Here is a 6,776-nt window from a genome sequence, read left to right on the forward strand (position 1 = left end):
GGCACTGTCGGAGGGTTTGAGCACAGTGTGTAATTGCAGTGTTTTAAATTTAGGCCAAACAACATTTGCAGGGGAGAGGGCGGGCAGTGGGATCAGTTTGGGGTGGACGCAGGGTTATTTGTACAGAGTGGGGCAGTGGGATTAATTCTTTTGCTGCGGCACCAATGAAAAGTTCGGTGGCCATTTTTATTGCCTTTGGGTCAATGTGCAGAGCATGCCCAACAGTTTCCTTGGCAACTGGTTGTAGAGCCTTGGACTAAAAATGATAACACGTTTGTCCTTGTTTTAAAATTGAAGCATATTTTCAACGATTAAGCAATAAGGATTCCTCTTTGTGGCCTGTTCCTGGAACACTTGCTCATGGAGTTGCCATGGTTATGACGAACCTCCAAGCGCCAGCAAGTTGCCAAAGAAAAACCACAGAGTGGCCCCACCGGCCTTCGCCAGGCCCAACCGGCCTTCGCCAGGCCCAAATCGAATGAAGTTTATCCACCAAGGTGGAGAAAATGGGGGGGAAAGTGATAACAAAACAGTGAGAAAGAGAGAGAGAGAGGGCCGTTTGTGTGGGTCCAAAATGGCTTCTTCCCTCCTTCAAAATGGCTGACGGTGCTTGGAGACTAACACTTGGATGGTGAGGGGGAGGGGAGAGAAGAACCTTCTGGCAACGAAGCTCCACAGAAGGTTTACCCGGGGTCGCAGGGAGCGCGCTTGGGCAGTCCGGGGTCAAAGGTTGTTTGCTGTGTGGGAGGTGGAGGTGTGGTGGGGTGTGGGGGCTCTGACCTTTGGGGATGGGGGCCTAACTCGAACTGTGAATTGATGCAATCTCCGTTAGTTCTATCCCACATCGGGGGAGGGGGCATCATCAATGGACGTCAGTGTCAGAGGGGTTCTGGGTTGGGGATGGCGGCCGAGGGAGCGGGCGTGGTGGTGGAGTTTGGCGATTGGTCAGGGAAGGGTATGGGTGGGATTGATGGTAAAGCGACCATGCGGCTGTTTTTCGGGTCACGAGGAGGCCTCTCAACTCTCACTTCCCTTCCCTGTGAAGTTACAGCTGTTGACTGGCCTGTGTCCAACGCCACCTGTTCACCTCCCGTGGCATTGCTCCATTACGAGAGACCACGGCTTGACCTGAAGCTGTTGGGTCGAGCGGGTGGTGGTTGGCGGGAGTGGGGGGGTTTTGGGGTGGGGATGGGCGCGGCTGTGGCTGATTAAATCATCGTGGGAACGTGTTGCGGGAGTGCGCGCGTCGACCTAATGGGTTTTGAGGTGGCGCGCTCGACCTGCCACTTTACCCTTCCTGCCACAACACCCTGCCCTTGAGGACAGAAATACGCCACATCTGGAAGCCCTGCTTCTGTTGGGGGGGGGGGGGTGGGGGGGGGGGGGTGGGGGTGGGGGGGGATGGGAGAGGCGTTGTGGGTGGGGGTCCACGCTGCCGGCTGCAGCGCCTCCAGAGGCTGGAGAGTGTCATGACACAATGGTGGCGTGAGGGCACATTGCCATTCTAAATGCGGGCCATCGAGATTATGAACGTAGGTTCAGGAGGTCGATAAATGGGTGTGATACCCTGACCCAGGTAAACTTGGGGGCGGTTGGCGTGGTGGCGGGGTGGGGTGGGAGAGGGTGGGGGTGGTGTTGAGGGAGGTCAGAGGTCAAGACGGGGACACTTGGCACCGGGAGCCGTTTCTGTGGTATTCTGGGACGTGGCCCATGTCATCTTGAGCGATAACTCGTGACGGTTTCCACAGATGAAGAAAGGGGAAGATTGCACAACATGTTGTTGTGTACCATGTTGGGTTGCATTGATGGTGAAAGGGGACCTTGAAAACAAAAACACAGCCAAGAGAAAGTTGAGGGGGTTGGGGAGGGGGTGCGAGGGTGGTGTGGGAGAGTAATGACGTGGCGTGTTGCCACACTGCCGGAGAGAGAGAACGGGGGGAGTCCCTCTGACCTGGACCCACCCAGGCCGGCCTTGGCCAATCCTCTCGACGCCTCTGAATCCACTCATCACCGCGGCCCACCCACCCAGAGACGGACGCGCCGTCTCCAACGCCAACCATCACACCCAGAGAGACCCGGGCACCTGGAATCTGATCACATCAAGCGAGCAGCGCTGAAGGGGATGTTGGGAGACTGGCAGACCCCGGTTGTGGGTTGGGGGGGTAGTGTTGGGTAGCACAATAGAAGGGCAACCGAAACGAACTGCCGCCCAATGAGGCCTAACGGCGATCCGAAAACCAGCCTTTCCAACTTTGTTCCCCCCCCTCCAACCTTAGCGAGAGCAGCAATCGCTCCATCTCGCGCCTTCGACGGTCTCTGAGCTACCCCACCCCCCACCCCGCGACACCGGCCCTCCAGGGGATCCCAAGATTCCCCACCCTCTGGATGAAGAAGCCCCTCCTAATGTCCAAGCTAAAATGGCCCCTGACGCCTTAATTCTGACTCCACATCCCTTTGGTTCTGCAACTTGGCCTACCTAGTCGGCGGTGGGGGGGGGTGTTTGGTGGGGAACATCCTTCCTGTAGCCCTCCTGTAAGAGTTCTCACATATTTTTACAGTGCAGCAGAGGGCCTTATGCCCCTTAGGGGTCTGGACTGCCAGTGAGTTTTCCACTTGCCTCTCTCACAAACTCTACAGAATCTGTTCTAAAGTTATACTGCGTTCAATTCTGCTCTCCCTCTTATACAGGAAGGATGTTGCGAAACTTGAGAGGGTTCAGAAAAGATTTACCAGGACGTAGCCAAGGTTGGAGCGTTTGAGCAACAGGGAGAGGCTGAATAAGCTGGGGCTATTTTCCCTGGAGTGTCGGAGGCTGAGGGGTGACCATATAGAGGTTTATAAAATCATGAGAGGCATGGATAAGGGTGAAAGGTCTTTCCCCCAGGGTGGGGGAGTCCAAAACTAGAGGGGCATAGGTGTAAGGTGAGAGGGGAAAGATTTAAAAGGGACCTGAGGGGCAACTTTTTCACGCAGAGGGTGGTGCGTGTGTGGAACGAGCTGCCAGAGGAAGTGGTGGAGGCTGGTACAATGACAACATTTAAAAGGATGGGTATATGAATAGGAAGGGTTTAGAGGATACGATGGCAGATGGGACTGGATTAATTTCGGATATCTTGTCGGCATGGACGCGTTGAACTGAAGGGTCTGATTCTGTGCGGTGTGCCTCTGTGACTCTATGACAGTCTCATGGATTATTCTGGCGGACCACCAACACACATTTTCTGTGGCAAGTCTGAGACGGGGTGGCGGGGGGAGCAGGGTGTTGGGGTGTGGTGTCAAAACAGACGTCGTTATCCAGGAGCTGCTTCATCAAGGTTCTGTACAACAGCGGCAAGTCTTCTTCGCTCTTGCACTGAAAGTGTCTGGCAATTTCATTTGCCTTCCTCTTAGCTTGCAAGCGCTGACCCCTCAGTGACTCTGAACAAGGGCAGCCAAAGCCCCCTTTTAGACCCCAACATTCCCCACCCTCTCACTCCCGCCTCAGATAACCACCCTGTTACCCCCACCAAAGGGCGAAGAGCTTCACAACATTCCACAGTGACACCTCCTCCTGTTCTTGCCAACCCCACTCCCCCACCCGCACGGTCCCCACCACCCCACACCCACCCCCCCCCCACTCCCCAACCCACTTGAAGCCTCACGCGCTGTCCTGACATCTCTCATTCCCAATGGGACACTCCCAAAGTCTTGGGGAAAATGAGAAATGCGGTACGTGCTCCCATCCAAATCATTGGGAAAGCATTTGGGACACAAGCCCTGATCCTTGCAGTGTCCCAAATACATAACAGAGAAACTAGGACCAGGAGGAGGCCACTCAGCCCATGAGCCTGCTCCTGCTCCTCCATTCAATACAATCATGGCCGATGGAGTCGTACAGAACGGAAACAGACCCTTCGGCCCAACTCGTCCATGCTGACCAAATATCCGAAGTTAATCTGGTCCCATTTGCCAGCATTTGGCCCCTATCCCTCTAAACCCTTCCTGTTCATGTACCCATCCAGATGCCTTTTAAATGTTGTAACTGTACCAGCCTCCACCACTTCCTCTGGCAGCTCGTTCCATACGCGCACCACCCTCTGTGTGAAAAAGTTGCCTGTCAGGTCTCTTTTAAATCTTTCTCCTCTCACCTTAAACCTATGTCCCTCTAAGTTTTGGACTTACCCTCCCCTGGGGAAAAAGACCTTGTCTATTCACCCTATCCATGCCCCTCATGATTTTATAGATCACTTTGATCAGTCCCCTGTTCCTGCTTTCTCTCCTTCGATCCCTTCAGCTGTAAAAACCATATCCAACTCCTTCCTGAAAACATTCAATGTTTTGGACTCAACCGCTTTCTGTGGCAGAGAATCCCAGAGGTTCCCCACTCTCTGGGTGAAGACATTTCTCCTCATCTCAGTCCTAAATGGCCCTCCCTGTAATCCTTAGGCTGTGACCCCCTGGTTCTGGACTCCCCGGGTCATCGGGAACATCCTTCCTGCATTGACCCTGTCTGGTCCTGTTAGAATTTTATAGGTTTCTCTGCGATTCCCTTCATTCTTCTAAAAACTCGAATGAATATAGTCCTAACTGATCCAGTCTCTCTCCACATATCAGCCATGCTGTCCCAGGAATCAGTCTGGTTAACTTCCAATATCCTGTAGCTGACCTATTTATTGCTGCTATCTATTTCCAGTTTCCAAACATAATTCAATCCATTTCACGCCACTTAATTTTTGTGTGGGGACCCACTGCCTGGGACCTTAGCGAAAGCCTTGTGCAAATGTCAACATCCCTGTTGAAATTTGATGGAGTTTAATCGGTGAAAACGAGATGTTATAAACTTAGTTCATAAACTCCTGGCAGTAAAGTTCCAAACGCCTCACTCGGCCCTAATGCTACATCGACATCATTGGGCCAAAACCTTGCCTTTCCCTCTGTAACAATGCTGAGGGTAAAAGACCCGCAGGTACACCACAGCTCGAGGCTACCTTTTCAAGGGGTAATTAGGGACAGGGGTAATAATTATTGCTCAGATATGGAAGACCAGGTCCTCTGATGGAATCCCCATCTCATCCTATTCATCAATGCATTGTGATGGACTGGGGGTAATGAGGGGAAATTTTACTCACATTTCAAACTGAAGGAGCTGAACACGCATTATCCCCTCCCTACTGAGGGAGTGCCGCACTGTGGGAGGGTCAGTACTGAGGGACCACCGCCTGTTGGAGGGTCAGTGCTGAGGGAGCGCCGCACTATCGGAGGGTCAGTGCTGAAGGAGTGGGCACTGTCAGAAGGTCAGTGCTGAGGGAGTGGGGCACTGTCGGACGGTCAGTGCTGAGGGAGCGCCGCACTGTCGGACGGTCAGTGCTGAGGGAGCGCTGCACTGTCGGACGGTCAGTGCTGAGGGAAACTGAATATTTACCAGGTGTTATGAATGGACATTAGCAACATTCTCTGCACAAGCTGACTTTCGTACATTTCGAATGAGCGATGTGCCCTACATTTCCTTCCTTTCTATTTTCCCCCAGAGCCAATTTGTGCACAGGGAGCTCCAACGAGTTGCAGCACTAAATAACTGTCTCTCCTCTCCCTCGTGAGGTGGCACTGGGGAGGGGGGCTGGTCAGGTTTTGTCTCCTGGCCATCGCAGAGAGGTGGAGAACTCCCCCTCACTCCCACCACCACTGGTGCTTTCTGTGGTTAACTCTCCCACGTTTACCCATGAGGGTGGAGAGGAACAGAGCATGGGTACGTGGCAACAGATTGGAGCTGTGCCTCAGCACTGGGAGATTTTTAAAGATCCAGGCTAACATTTCAGGCTCACGGTTTCAAATCCCCGTCGGGGTAAATGTTGAGGATCTCAGAAATTATTAGGGATTTAGAGCATTGCGTTACAGAGGATCTGCAGTGCATACTCCACCAAGTTCAACAAAAACCCATTATAAGGTCGGAAATCTGCTGTCCTTCAACAGGCTGGACAACATGTGACTGCAGAGCACGCACGCAGGCCATTCAGCCCCTCTTAATCAAGATAAAATCTGGCCCACCGCAAACCCACACCGTTTTGCTCTCCGCCACGAGATGCCCCCGATCCTGCAGACTCGAGCAGCCTTCGTCGATGGAGAGCGAACAATGCTCTGCGATTAATTAGGGTCGTGAGAGACGGATCACAGGAAAAGCAAGGGCTGATGAGAAGGAGGAAGGACTTACTTTCGATGTTCAGACGGGCTGGAAGTTCAACAGGGAAAAGTTTTCCGTTAAATGAAATCCACCAGGACCCTGTTCCGGGCAGGAAACTGAAGGGCGGTGAATTTCACCGTCTTGTAGCCTGGAACTGTGTTGAATAGTTGACTCCCCACATTGGCACGCTCCTCTTGTCTACCCTCGATAACTTGCAGTTTACAGAGAGACTTTAAGAGAGTCTCGCTGCACTGGGAACTAGCTGTCTCCTCTGTTCTCTGTCTCTCTCTCTCTCTCTCAATGTGCACATCCGTCTACTCTACAAAGCATCTTAAACGGGAAATGCCTGCCCACAACTGACAGTCAAGTCATTAAGCAGCGAACTTGACATTTCAACTGTTCAGTTTATCATTGAAGAGCTGCTGGAGACAAAACAAACCCCTTGCAAACTGCTGATACAACTGTGGGAGTTTCGGTGCTGACGAAGCGTCGCACTGTCGGAGGGTCAGGGCTGAGGGAGCGCCGCACTGTCGGAGGGTCAGTACTGAGGGAGTGGGCACTGTCGGAGGGTCAGTGCTGAGGGAGTGGGCACTGTCGGAGGGTCAGTGCTGAGGGAGTG

The 6,776-nt window shown here is 53.0% G+C and overlaps 1 protein-coding gene across 1 annotated transcript in view; it reads right to left on the bottom strand.

The window, feature by feature from the left end:
- Nucleotides 1-6,527, bottom strand: part of LOC125482009 (RAS guanyl-releasing protein 4-like) — a 10,729-nt gene extending 4,202 nt beyond the window's left edge. Inside the window, exon 1 of the mRNA XM_048593978.1 lies at nucleotides 6,188-6,527. The gene's annotated coding sequence lies outside the window, so the exon portion shown is untranslated. The remainder of the gene's footprint in view (nucleotides 1-6,187) is intronic.
- Nucleotides 6,528-6,776: the final 249 nt, after the last annotated feature.

The sequence above is a fragment of the Rhincodon typus genome, unplaced genomic scaffold (genome assembly GCF_021869965.1).
Source record: "Rhincodon typus isolate 14 unplaced genomic scaffold, sRhiTyp1.1 hic_rhity00004981, whole genome shotgun sequence".
Lineage (NCBI taxonomy): Eukaryota > Metazoa > Chordata > Chondrichthyes > Orectolobiformes > Rhincodontidae > Rhincodon > Rhincodon typus.